This window comes from Bos grunniens, chromosome 5, assembly GCF_055505025.1.
Source record: "Bos grunniens cultivar Pamir isolate PY7600 chromosome 5, Bosgru_T2T1.0, whole genome shotgun sequence".
Classification (NCBI taxonomy): domain Eukaryota; kingdom Metazoa; phylum Chordata; class Mammalia; order Artiodactyla; family Bovidae; genus Bos; species Bos grunniens.
Window position 1 is genome coordinate 31,092,288 of NC_141169.1, and position 12,474 is coordinate 31,104,761.

General features: G+C 38.2%; 1 protein-coding gene across 8 annotated transcripts in view; it reads right to left on the reverse strand.

The window, feature by feature from the left end:
- Nucleotides 1-12,474, reverse strand: part of SPATS2 (spermatogenesis associated serine rich 2) — a 156,883-nt gene that overhangs the window by 64,531 nt on the left and 79,878 nt on the right. The gene's annotated exons all lie outside the window — the stretch shown is intronic.

Consider the following 12,474-nt stretch of genomic DNA (forward strand, 5'->3'; position numbering starts at 1 on the left):
TTACCTCAAACCTATCCTAGAGCAAAGGAGGATGACAAGGGCCCCCTTACACCCCAGAAGACCCTTTTCATCAATTGCAGTCTGCCTGGCCCCAGGATTTGTCAGTATTCAGCTTCTCAGCTACTCTATTCTCTCAACTTCATCCAAGCCCCTTGTATGAGTTATCAAGAGCAGTCAAATTCATAGACAAAAGTAGGATGGTGGATGTTAGGGGTTGGGGGAAGGGAGAATAGGGAGTCACTGTTCAATGGGTACAGAATTTCAGTTTTACAAGGTGAAAAAAAGTTGAGGTGGGGAGGGGAAGAGAGAAATATATCCGCAGCTCTGTATAAGACAAAAGGTACCAAAGGAATTAAGTGATAGCACATGGTACCACAGGATAAAGAAATGGTCAAATATGATCAACTATGAAATTCAAGTCAGCTATTTTAGTGTTTTAGAGGTTTAAATATCAAATGTGGAAGTATTTTATAGCTGAATAGTTTTACAAAGGAGAAAAGAGGAAGAGAGAGAACTAAATATAAATGCGAGATGAAGTCAACCAAAAAAGTACACTACTTATGAATTTGCTCTTATCTTTGTAATCTGATATAGTCAAGACACTGACAGGCAAACAGTTTTCACATCTAGAGCAGTCAGTATTCGCAAACCTGTTAAAAAGAGTCTAGTATACCATTCTTAAGATGGTGATTCAAAAAAACTGTTTTAATCTCTAGGATGATTTTGATACATAGTTAAGTTTGGGAGATAAAATCATCTGACAAATAAGTACTCTTAAAATATAAAATACAATTACAATGCTTGGTCTCACCCTTCTCTAGTCTCTAAAGGCTCTTTGAGACAGAATTAGGAATAATATAAGATACACTAGTAATCTGTGAGAATCACAACTAAGCCTATATTCCCAACCTTGGGTTACCCCTAGAGCTGGTTTTCTGTCATCCAACGCTGAATTCAGTGATGAGTCAGGAAAAGGTAAAAAATTTTGCGTATCTATCCCACTATAAATTCACATTGTAAATTTAATAGGGTCTCAAATATTTGCCATAGGTTCTACTCAAAGGTTCTTTTGTTTATCTCATGATTTTCAACATTTAGATGTCCAAAAAGCAGTACACAAAAACCAAGGGTAGGCCCACAGGAAATTTCTGGCAGAAACATTTTTTATCTAGTTAACTAGTAAGCCACATGAGTCAGTAGACTTAACTCAGTGCTAGTCAAACAATCCATAATAACTAATCATTGTTTCAAATTCTAATCCTTTGAGCCCCAATGCTTTTATAAAATACAATAAAAACTGGGCTGAAGGGCTAAGATGGAGTGAAACTGTTAGCCGCTTCAGTTGCATCCGACTCTTTGGGACCCCACAGATTGGGGACTCTTGCCCCACAGATTTCTCCAGGCAAGAATACTGGAGTGGGTAGTCATTTCCTTCTCCAGGGGATCTTTCCAACCCAGGGATCAAACCCAGGTCTTCAGCACTGGAGGCAGACTCTTTACCAGCTGAGCCACCAGGGAGGCCCAAGAGGTGGTGAACAGGCTGGCAAATCCTCTCCTTAAAACACAGGAATGAAATTGAATAAAACTGCCAAGGACAACCATTTCAGGGCTATGGAAATCAACCAAAGGCACACAACAAATTATTGAGAACCTGCTAGAGCCTTATGTTAGAAAAGTGGAGTCGGTACCCTTCTTGCCTAGGACTGCTCCCATTCTATTTCCACCTGCTGGGGAACAATAGCTTCTATTAGGGCAGGGAAGGCCATGAAAATCAACAGCTTTATTCCCAAAGAAAGCGGCCTTGATCTGGAGAGGAGGGCAAAAACCTCTGTCAGCTACAGTACACAACTCAGTAGGAAATGAAAAACTTGCTGCTTTCTGAATTTGGAGTCTTAGTTGACTGAGTGGTAAACAAACAGGAAATTTATCAGAGAAATCCTATACATGAAAGAGCCATAGTAAAACTAGAGAGAGAATTCTCTGGCAGTCCAGTGGTTAGAACTCCATGCTTTCACTGCTTGGGGAACTGAGATCCTACAAGCAGTGTGGTGCAGCCAGAAAAAAAAGAAAAGTTAAATAAACTCTCCACATTAAATGAGAAACTATGCATGTGCACTGGGGAGACCCAAGAGGCCAGTGGAAAGTAAAAGTCAATGTAAAACTGAGAACTGTCTGAACTCAATGTGCTCCATACAAGTCAATCAGCAGAGGATAAAAGTCTATAGGTTTGAGATGTCTTGAGCACGACCTCGGTCCAAACCACTGGCTGACCACTAAACACTGAAGACCACTAAAGAAAAGTTAAAAAATAAAAATTACAATTAAAAAATGTGCTGATTACTGAGTGTACACATGGAGGAAGTAGATTCTTCATCACACTCAGACTAATTTTTAAAAATACCCTCAGAAAATTAATAAAAACCCAGAGTTAATACAATATATGATCTAAACTATCTACTTTTTAAAAAAAGTTTTAAAAGAAGAAAGATTCACTCATATACAGGAAAAAACCAAACACCAGTCAATAGAAACTCATTCTGAGAAGGCTCAGCTAGTAGACTTAAAGACTTTAAAACAGTTAATATAACCATATTCAAAGAATTAAAGGAAAATATGTCACACTGACTCAGCAAACAGAGAATCTCAGTACAGAAACAAACGACAAAAAGGAGCTAAAAAGAAAGTCTAACTGAAAATACAATACCCAAATGAAAAGTTTACTACATAGACCTAACAGCAGATCTGAGATGGCAGAGGAATCAGAGAACTTTAAAAGAAATCAACAGGGCTTCCCTGGTGGCTCAATGGTAAAGAATCCACCTGCCAAGGCAGGAGACACAGGTTCAATCCCTGGTCCAGGAAGATCCCACATGCTGCAGGACAACTACGCCCATGAACCACAACTACTGAGCCACAACTACTGAACCCCCAAAGTTCTAAAGCCTGCCCTTCAGAGTAAGAGAAACCATTCCAATGAGAAGCTCATGCACCACAACTGGAGAGTTGCACCCTCTCACTGCAACTAGAGAAAAGCCCAAGAGCAACAAAGACCCAGCAGAAACAAACAAACAAACAAGAAATCAATAGAAAGTAAGCAATCTGAAAAGCAGGTGGGGGAAAAAAGCAAGAAAAATGAACACAGTCTCAGTTACCTCTGGGATAACACTAAACTTACCAAAATACATATACTAGGATTTCTAGCAGGAGAGGCAAGAGCAAAAGCAGCAGGGGAAAAAAAAAAAATTGATGAAATGATGGCCAACTTTTGATGAAATTCCCAAGAGGGCCATACCAAGCTGTATAACAGTCAAACTGTTAGAAGACAAGGAGAAAATCTTACCAGCAACGGAAGAAAAATGCCTCATCACAAACAAAGAATATTATAACATATTCACTGGAATGGCATATTCCAAGGGCTAAAGAAAAAAAAAAAGTCAAAAGAAGAATTCTATATCCAGTAAAACTATTCTTCAAAAATAAAGGTTAAAATACAAACATTTTAAAAAGGCTAAAAGAATCCACTCCCATCAGGTACGCCCTTCAAGAAAAACTAAAGGAAGCCCTTCAGGCTGAAAGGAAATGAAGCCAGACAGGAATTCAAATCCAGAGGAAAGAATTAAGGGTACTCAAAATGGTAAAATATTTGGGTAAATATTAGAGATTAGGTATATATATTTTTTCTCTTCTCCAATTTCTCCAAAAAGCATAAGACTGTTAAAGCAATAAATAACATGATATTGTTATAATTAAATATATAGTTATATCATATATAGATATAACGTATGTGAAAACAATAGTACAAAACAGGAAGAGGGGAAATGAGGCTATACTGGAACAAAGTTACTATATTTTACCAGAATTAAGTCAATATTAGCCTGAAGTAGCTTGTGATAAGTAAAAGGTGCATATAAAAACCTAGAGCAATCATTAATAAAATAACTTTTTTAAATGGCTTTAAAAATCAGAAGAATTAAAACACACTAAAAAGTATGTTTAACACAAAAGAAGGCAATAAAGGAGTAATAAAGGAATAAAAATGAGACATACAGAAAACAACAAACGGCAGGCATGAACCATACTGATAATTATTTTAAATGTAAAGGACTAAATAATCAAAAGGTAGAGTTGTTAGAGGGGTTTCCAAGGTGGCACTAGTGGTAAAGAACCCACCTGCCAATGCAGGAGATGTAAGAAACAGAGGGTTGATCCCTGGGTTGGGAAGATCCCCTAGAGGAGGGCATGGCAACCCACTCCAGTATTCTTGCCTGGAAAATTCCCATGGACAGAGGAGCCTGGCGGGCTACAGTCCATGGGGTCACAAAGAGCTGGACGCTACTGAAGCGATTTAGCATGCACATATGCAGAGTTGTTAGACTGGATAGAAAGCAAGATCTACCAATAAAGTGTCTACAAGAGATATCCCTGAGATTCCAAGACATAAATAGATTGAAAATAAAGGATGAAAAAAATATTTCCTCCAAATGGTAACTATAAGAGAGCTGGAATAGCTATATTACCAGCATAAAAACTAAAACTTTAAAGACAAAAATATTACTAGAGATAAAAAAACTATAATGATAAGAAAATCAATTTATCAGCAGTATATAACCAATTATAAATCTATATACATTTAATAAGAGTCCTAAAATATGTGAATTAAAAACTAGAACAGAATAGAAAGGAACAATACCAATTCAACAATTACAGCTGAAGATTTTAATATTCTTCTCTTAGTAAATGACAGAACTAAACAGAAAATGAGTAAGGATATAGATGACTTGAACATCATGATCACCCAACTTGATCTAACTGACATATATAGAATACTCCACCTAACAGATCAATACATATTCTCTTTAAGCACACATGGCATATTCTGCAGAACAAATCGTACACTAGACAAACACATCACAAGAACAGAAAACTGCAGACCTCTCTCATGAATACTGGTGTAGATATTTATTACAAAGTATTAGAAAACAGAGAACAGTAACATAGCCAACTATGACCAAGTAGGATTTATACCAGGAATGCAGAATTGGTTTAACAGGCTATGGCACCCCACTCTAGTACTCTTGCCTGGAAAATCCCATGGACGGAGGAGCCTGGTGGGCTGCAGTTCATGGGGTCGCTACAAGTCGGATGTGACTGAGCGACTTCACTTTCACTTTTCACTTACATGCATTGGAGAAGGAAATGGCAACCCACTCCAGTGTTCTTGCCTGGAGAATCCCAGGGACGGGGGAACTGGGTGGGCTGCCGTCTCTGGGGTCGCACAAAGTCAGACACAACTAAAGCGACTTAGCAGCAGCAGCAGCATGAAAGTTAATATAATGCTCTATATAAATAAAGGACAAAAGCACATGATCATAACAATAGATCAGAGTTTCTCAACTTCAGCAGTATTGACATTTTAAGCCAACAAATCTTTGTTGTGAAGGGCTGTCCTGTGTACTGTAGGATGTTTACAGCATTCTGGGCCCACACTCACTAGACGCCAGTAGCACCATGGCCCCAAGTTGTGACCAATAAAACATGTCTCCAGATATTGCCAAATATCCCCTAGGGGCAAAATCACCCCCGTTTAAGAACCACTGGAATAGATGCATAAAAAAACATATGACAAAATCAGAAACACATTCAGTAAAAACTCAGCAAGTTAAGGAAAAAAGAGGACCTTCTTCAAACTGATAGAGGGCTTCCAGGAAAAACCTACAGCTAACATCATGAACTGAAAGTGAAAGTTGCTCAGTCGTGTCTGACTCTTTGTGACCCTATGGGTTCTACAGTCCATGGAATTCTCCAGGCCAGAGTACTGGACTGGGTAGCCTTTCCCTTCTCCAGGGGATCTTCCCAACCCAGGGATCAAACCCAGGTCTCCCACATTGCAGGTGGATTCTTTGCCAGCTGAGCCACAAGGGAACCTCAAGAATACTAGAGTGGGTAGCCCTTCTCCAGCAGATCTTCCCAACCCAGGAACTGAACCGAGGTCTCCTGCATTGCAGGTGGATTCTTTACCAACTGAACATCATATTCAACGGTAAAAGATGAAATGCTTCTCTCAAAGGGTGAGAACGAGGCAAAGCTGTCTGCTCTCATACTTCTTTGCAATAATGAACTGGAAGTTCAAACCCATGCACAAAGCAAGAAAAAAGAAATTATAGTCATCTAGAATGGAGGAGAAGAAGAAAACCAACTTTAGTCATAGAAGACATGACATTGTAAATTGAAACTCTAAGTTAGTTACCAAAAACTACTTGAAATAACAAGTGAGTTTAACAACAAAAATCAAATGTCCCATTCACAGCAGCATTAAAAAGAATAAATTACTCAGGAATAAACTCAACAAAGAAATTGCAAGGTCCGTGCACTTAAATCTGTACAACATTGCTGAGAGAAAGTAAGATCTAAATAAATGTAGAGACATGCTACAGTCATTAACTGAAAGACTCAATATTGCAAAGACAACCAATTCACCACAAATCTATTGATTCAATGCAGTCACTATCAGATTCCAAGCAGATATTTTTGCATGAATTGATAAGCTGAGTCTAAATTTCTATGGAAACATAAAAGAACGAAGATAGCCAATAAAGCTTTGGTGTGGGAAAGGATTGGAGGACTCACTCTGTCATTGTTCAGTCACCAAGTTGTGTCCAACTTGTGACCCCATCGACTGTAGCCCACCAGGCTCCTCTGTCCATGGGATTTCCCAGGTAAAAATACTGGAGTGGGTTGCCATTTCCTTTTCCAGGGGATATACCCAACCCATAGATCAAACCTGCGTCTCCTGCGTTGGCAGGCGGGTTCTCTATTGCTGAGCCACCAGGGAAGATCAGATTCACTCTACATCTCATTATTCTACACTTTAAGAAAAGATAAAGTGGGTTTTATCAAAGTTAAAAACTTTCACTTTTAAAAAGACACCATTGGGAATTCCTGGTGGTCCACTGATTAGGACTCTTAAGGGACTAGGTTCAATCCCTGATCAGAAAATTAAGACCCCAAAAGCTGCACAGCAGGGGAAAAAGAAAAAGAAACCATTAAGAAAACAAAAAGATAAGCCAGACTGGGAAAATATATTTGCAAATCATATACTTGATAATGCTCAGAATAAAAAATGTTTACAACTCAGTAAGAAGACTTACAATCTCTTATAATAACTATAAATAAGGTATAACCCCAAAGAAAGGTAATGCCAAAGAATGCTCAAACTACTGCATAATTACACTCATTTCACACACTAGCAAAGTAATGCTCAAAATTCTTCAAGCCAGGCTTCAACAATACGCGAACCGTGAACTTCCAGATGTTCAAGCTGGTTTTAGAAAAGGCAGAGGAACCAGAGATCAAATTGCCAACATCCGCTGGATCATCGAAAAAGCAAGAGAGTTCCAGAAAAACATCTACTTCTGCTTTATTGACTATGCTGAAGCCTATGACTGTGTGGATCACAATAAACTGTGGAAAATTCTGAAAGAGATAGGAATACTAGACCACCTGACCTGCACCTTGAGAAACCTGTATGCAGGTCAGGAAGCAACAGTTAGAACTGGACATGGAACAACAGACTGGTTCCAAATAGGAAAAGGAGTACGTCAAGGCTGTATATTGTCACCCTGATTATTTAACTTACATGCAGAGTATATCATGAGAAACGCTGGGCTGGAAGAAGCACAAGCTGGAATCAAGACTGCCGGGAGAAATATAAATAACCTCAGATATGCAGATGGCACCATCCTTATGGCAGAAAGCAAAGAAGAACTAAAGAGCCTCTTGATGAAAGCGAAAGAGGAGGGTGAAAAAGTTGGCTTAAAGCTCAACATTCAGAAAATTAAGATCATGGCATCTGGTCCCATCACTTCATGGCAAATAGATGGGGAAACAGTGGCTGACTTTATTTTTGGGGGCTCCAAAATCACTGCAGATGGTGACGGCAGCCATGAAATTAAAAAATGCTTAAAAAAGCCTGATACTGGGAAAGATTGAAGGCGGGAGGAGAAGGGGACGACAGAGGATGAGATGGTTGGATGGCATCACTGACTCAATGGACATGAGTTTGGGTAAACTCTGGCTGTTGGTGATTGACAGGGAGGCCTGGCGTGCTGCGGTCCATGGGGCTGCAAAGAGTCAGACACGACTGAGCAACTGAACTGAACTGAACCCTTAAAAATCATGAATCACTATGTTGTACACCTGAAATTTATATAATATTGTAAATCAACTATACCTCAATTTTAAAAATTTGCAGGGTGTGGGGGAAAAGACCTATAACCCAATTTGTAAAAATGAATAAAGAATTTAAATAGACATTTCACCCAAGAAGATACAAATGGCTAATAATCACATGAAGAAACAGTGAACATCATTGACTATTAAGGAAGTACAATCAAAACCACATTAAGGAAGTACAAATCAAAACCAGAATGAAATATCCTTACACACCTAGGTTAAAAATAGCTATATTTATAAAAATAGCTATAATGAAAATGATACCATACCAAGTGTCAGCAAGGACAAGAAGCATTCAAAACCAACACATTATTGCTGGTGGGATTATAAAATGGTCAGCCACTTTGGAAAACAGTTTGGCATGGTAATTTCTTTGAAAGTTAAACAATTCTGCTGCTAGGTATGTCCCCAAGAGAAACAAAAACATATGTCTACACAAAGACTTGTAGGCAAATGTTCATAATTTATAATTATTCATAATAGCCACAACTGGAACTAATCCAAATGAATAATTACCTGGTAAATGGAAGACAAAATGTGATATAACCTGTGATATTGTAATATAATGAGAAATAAATATTTTGGTCTTCATCCCTAACTGCAGCTAATGCTCCTAAAACCTTCATCACTCCCTAAGCAATAAAGATGCTAGGAGCATCTCGTTGTTCTAATATTTGGTATTCGACTCCAGTTCCTAATAGAGATTGTAAATGCCTTGAAATTTCCTAGTTGATAGGAACACCTTTAGTTCTAACAAACAATTTGGTGGGCTCCTGGAGAGCTTCAGGAAGGGGGCTTTATCACCAAAAAGATCAACCCATGATTGGAGGCTTGGAATGTTCAGCCTCACTCCCATCTGTTGGGTAAGGGAAAGGAGAGGAATTAGAGGTAAGGGTTAATACTTGATCATATTTATGTGATAAAACCTTGAAAAAAAATTCTGTGAAGTATGGGGTTCAGAGAGCTTTCAGGTTAGTGAATGCATCAGTGTGCTGGAAGAGTAGTACACCTCAACTTCATGGAAATGGAAGTTCCTGCACTGAGGACCCTTCCAGATCTTACCCTATATATCCCTTCATCTGGCTGTTCATCTGTATTCTTTATAACATCCTCTACTATGTATATATGGAGAAGGCAATGGCACCCCACTCCAGTACTCTAGCCTGGAAAATCCCATGGATGGAGGAGCCTGGTGGGCTACTGTCCATGGGGTCACTAAGAGTCAGACACAACTGAGCGACTTCACTTTCACTTTTCACTTTCATGCACTGGAGAAGGAAATGGCAACCCACTCCAGTGTTCTTGCCTGGAGAATCCCAGGGACGAGGGAGCCTCACGGGCTGCCATCTACGGGGTCAGAGTCGGACACAACTGAAGCGATTTAGCAACTATGTATATAAACCAGTAAAAGTAGGTAAGTGGTTTCCCTTACTTCTGTACTTCTGTGAGCATTATAGCAAATTACTGAACCTGAGAAGGAGGGTTGTAGAAACCACCCATTTGTAGTCAAGATGGACTGAGGGTGGATAACTTGGGAACCTGATCCTCATGGACTGGTGTCTGAAGCAGGAGCAGTCTGGGGGACTGAGCCCTTAACCTGTGGGATCTAACATGAACTCCAAGAAGATAGTATCAGAATAGAATTGGATTGTAGGGACACTTGGCTGGTATCAGAGAATTGGTCAATATGGGAGAAACATCCACAATTCTGGTCACACAAGTATCATGAGTAGCAAAGTGTAAAAGAAACACTCTGCGACTTTTTATAACCTTAACGCTACTCAGCAGTAAAAGGCAGCAAGCTACGGATACGTTCAAAAACAATAATGAACCTCAAAAACAGCATTAAGAAGCCAGACACAAAACCATAGTGGATTACTCTGTTTATTAGAAATCTCTAGAAAAGGCAAAACTGAAGACAGAGAAAGTAGGCATGTTTGCCTGGGAAAGCAGGAACTGATTGTAGACAGGTAACTAAGTATACCTTTAGGGCTGAGGAAGGTGTTTTAAAATAGGATTGTGGTGATGGCTGCACAACTGTATACATTTACTAAAAACAGGGAATTCCCTAGCAATGCAGTGGTTAGGACTCTGCACTTTCACTACCGAGGACCTGGGTTCAATCAATCGCTGGTCAGGGAACTAAGATCCCGCAAGCTGCACAGCATGGCCAAAATTAAAAAAAAAAAAAATTTTTTTTTTACTAAAAGTAATAAAACTGTACATTTATAACAGATGAGTTTTATAGTATTTAAATTATACCTCAATAAAACTGCCTTGAAAGTGTCTGGATGTTACAGCACTGTCAAACCACTATAGAAGAGTTTCTAAACACTCTCCATTTTAAAGTATTTCTTTAGTTCACAGACCACAGTTTGAGAAGCACTGATCTTATTTACTTCTGCTAGGTGTTGGGCTAAAAGGCTTAGAGCAATCAATAGTTGTAATTAAAATTCACCTTAACTTAAGCCATACAAGTTTAACTCCACTAAATATTTCATTAAGAAATTCACAAGTGTTACGGATACAGGAAAATATAGAAATGTGGTCTACTGTGGAATAAAAACATAACTCATTATAAAATGACACTTAATAAATGAGTTGTCTCTAGAGAACAAAAACTACCATAGTATCTATCTTTTTAATGTATTATAACTAAATTGATAAAGTCAGTATAACTATTAGACTACTAAAATTAAAAGACGCTTGCTCCTGGGAAGAAAAGTTATGACCAGCCTAGACAGCACATTAAAAAGCAGAGACATTACTTTGCCAACAAAAGTCTATCTAGTCAAAGCTATGGTTTTTCCAATAGTCATGTACAGATGTGAGAGTTGGACTATAAAGAAAGTTGAGCACCGAAGAATTGATAGTTTTGAACTGCGGTGTGAAGACTCTTGAGAATCCCTTGCACTGCAAGGAGATCCAACCAGTCCATCCTAAAGGAAATCAGTCCTGAATATTCATTGGAAGGACTGATGCTGAGGCTGAAACTCCAATACTTTGGCCACCTGATGCAAAGAACCAACTCATTTGAAAAGACCCTGATGCTGGGAAAGATTGAAAGCTGGAGGGGAAGGGGACGACAGAGGATGAGATGGTTGGATGGCATCACTGACTCAATGGACACGAGTTTGAGTAAGCTCAGCGAGCTGGTGATGGACAGGGAGGCCTGGTGTGCTGCAGTGCATGGGGTCACAAAGAGTAGGATACAACTGAGCGACTGAGCTGAACTGAACTGAAAACCCAAAACAATATAATTTTAAATATATAAATGAATTAAATGAGATAGAATTTTATAAGTATTTTGTATTTTTTTGGTTCAAATATCTGAACATATATATATATATATATAGTTTTATATATATATATATAAAACCAATATATATATAGGTTATATATAAGTATATATTTGTTTCAGAGAAAGTTCTAATGACATAAAAGCTTCTTTTGTTTCAATTAAGTGTATATACAGGCTATGTTTAGTCGAAATTTGTTAGCATTTAATGCCTATGATGTGATCTAAATCTACATTTACTGTATAGTAACTGGACACCAATTATAGAAAGCAATGATACTTTTTTATAGCTGTGGAACAACACAGAGATGAAATAAAGACTCTAGTTTTTAAAAGGCCAAAGCAATCCGCTAAAGTTTACTTTTTTGGGAAAAATTAAATGCTAAACTTTTTAGATGAAATTTTTAAAACTTTTCAGTTGATAAATCTCACTCCCTTGAAGAGTTCAGCTTCTTTAGTAATCTAACCATTCTTTAGAGCTCCGATATTCTTTACACAGGTTTGCTATACAATGAAACTATAGCTTTCAAAACCACAAGCAGCTCTGGTATATTGTTTTCTTATAGTGAGGTTTTTGATTTGCCAAGTCAAAACTAAGAAGTTTAAAAGAACTTCCTTCAATTTAAATGTCCATCAACAAACGAACTCATAAAGAAGATGTGATACACACACACACACCCACCGCCACTGTACTACCACTCAGACATAGAAAAAAGAAAGAAATTTGCAGCAGCAAGGATAGATTTGGACCTAGAGATTATCCTATTAAGTGAACAGAGGAAAACAAATATCATATGATACCACTTATATGTGGAATCTAAAAAAAATGATACAAATGAACTTATTTATAAGACAGAAACAGACTCACATACCTAGTAAACAAAACTTACGGTTACCAAAGGGGACAATGGTGGGGAGGGATAAATTAGGACTTTGGGATTAAC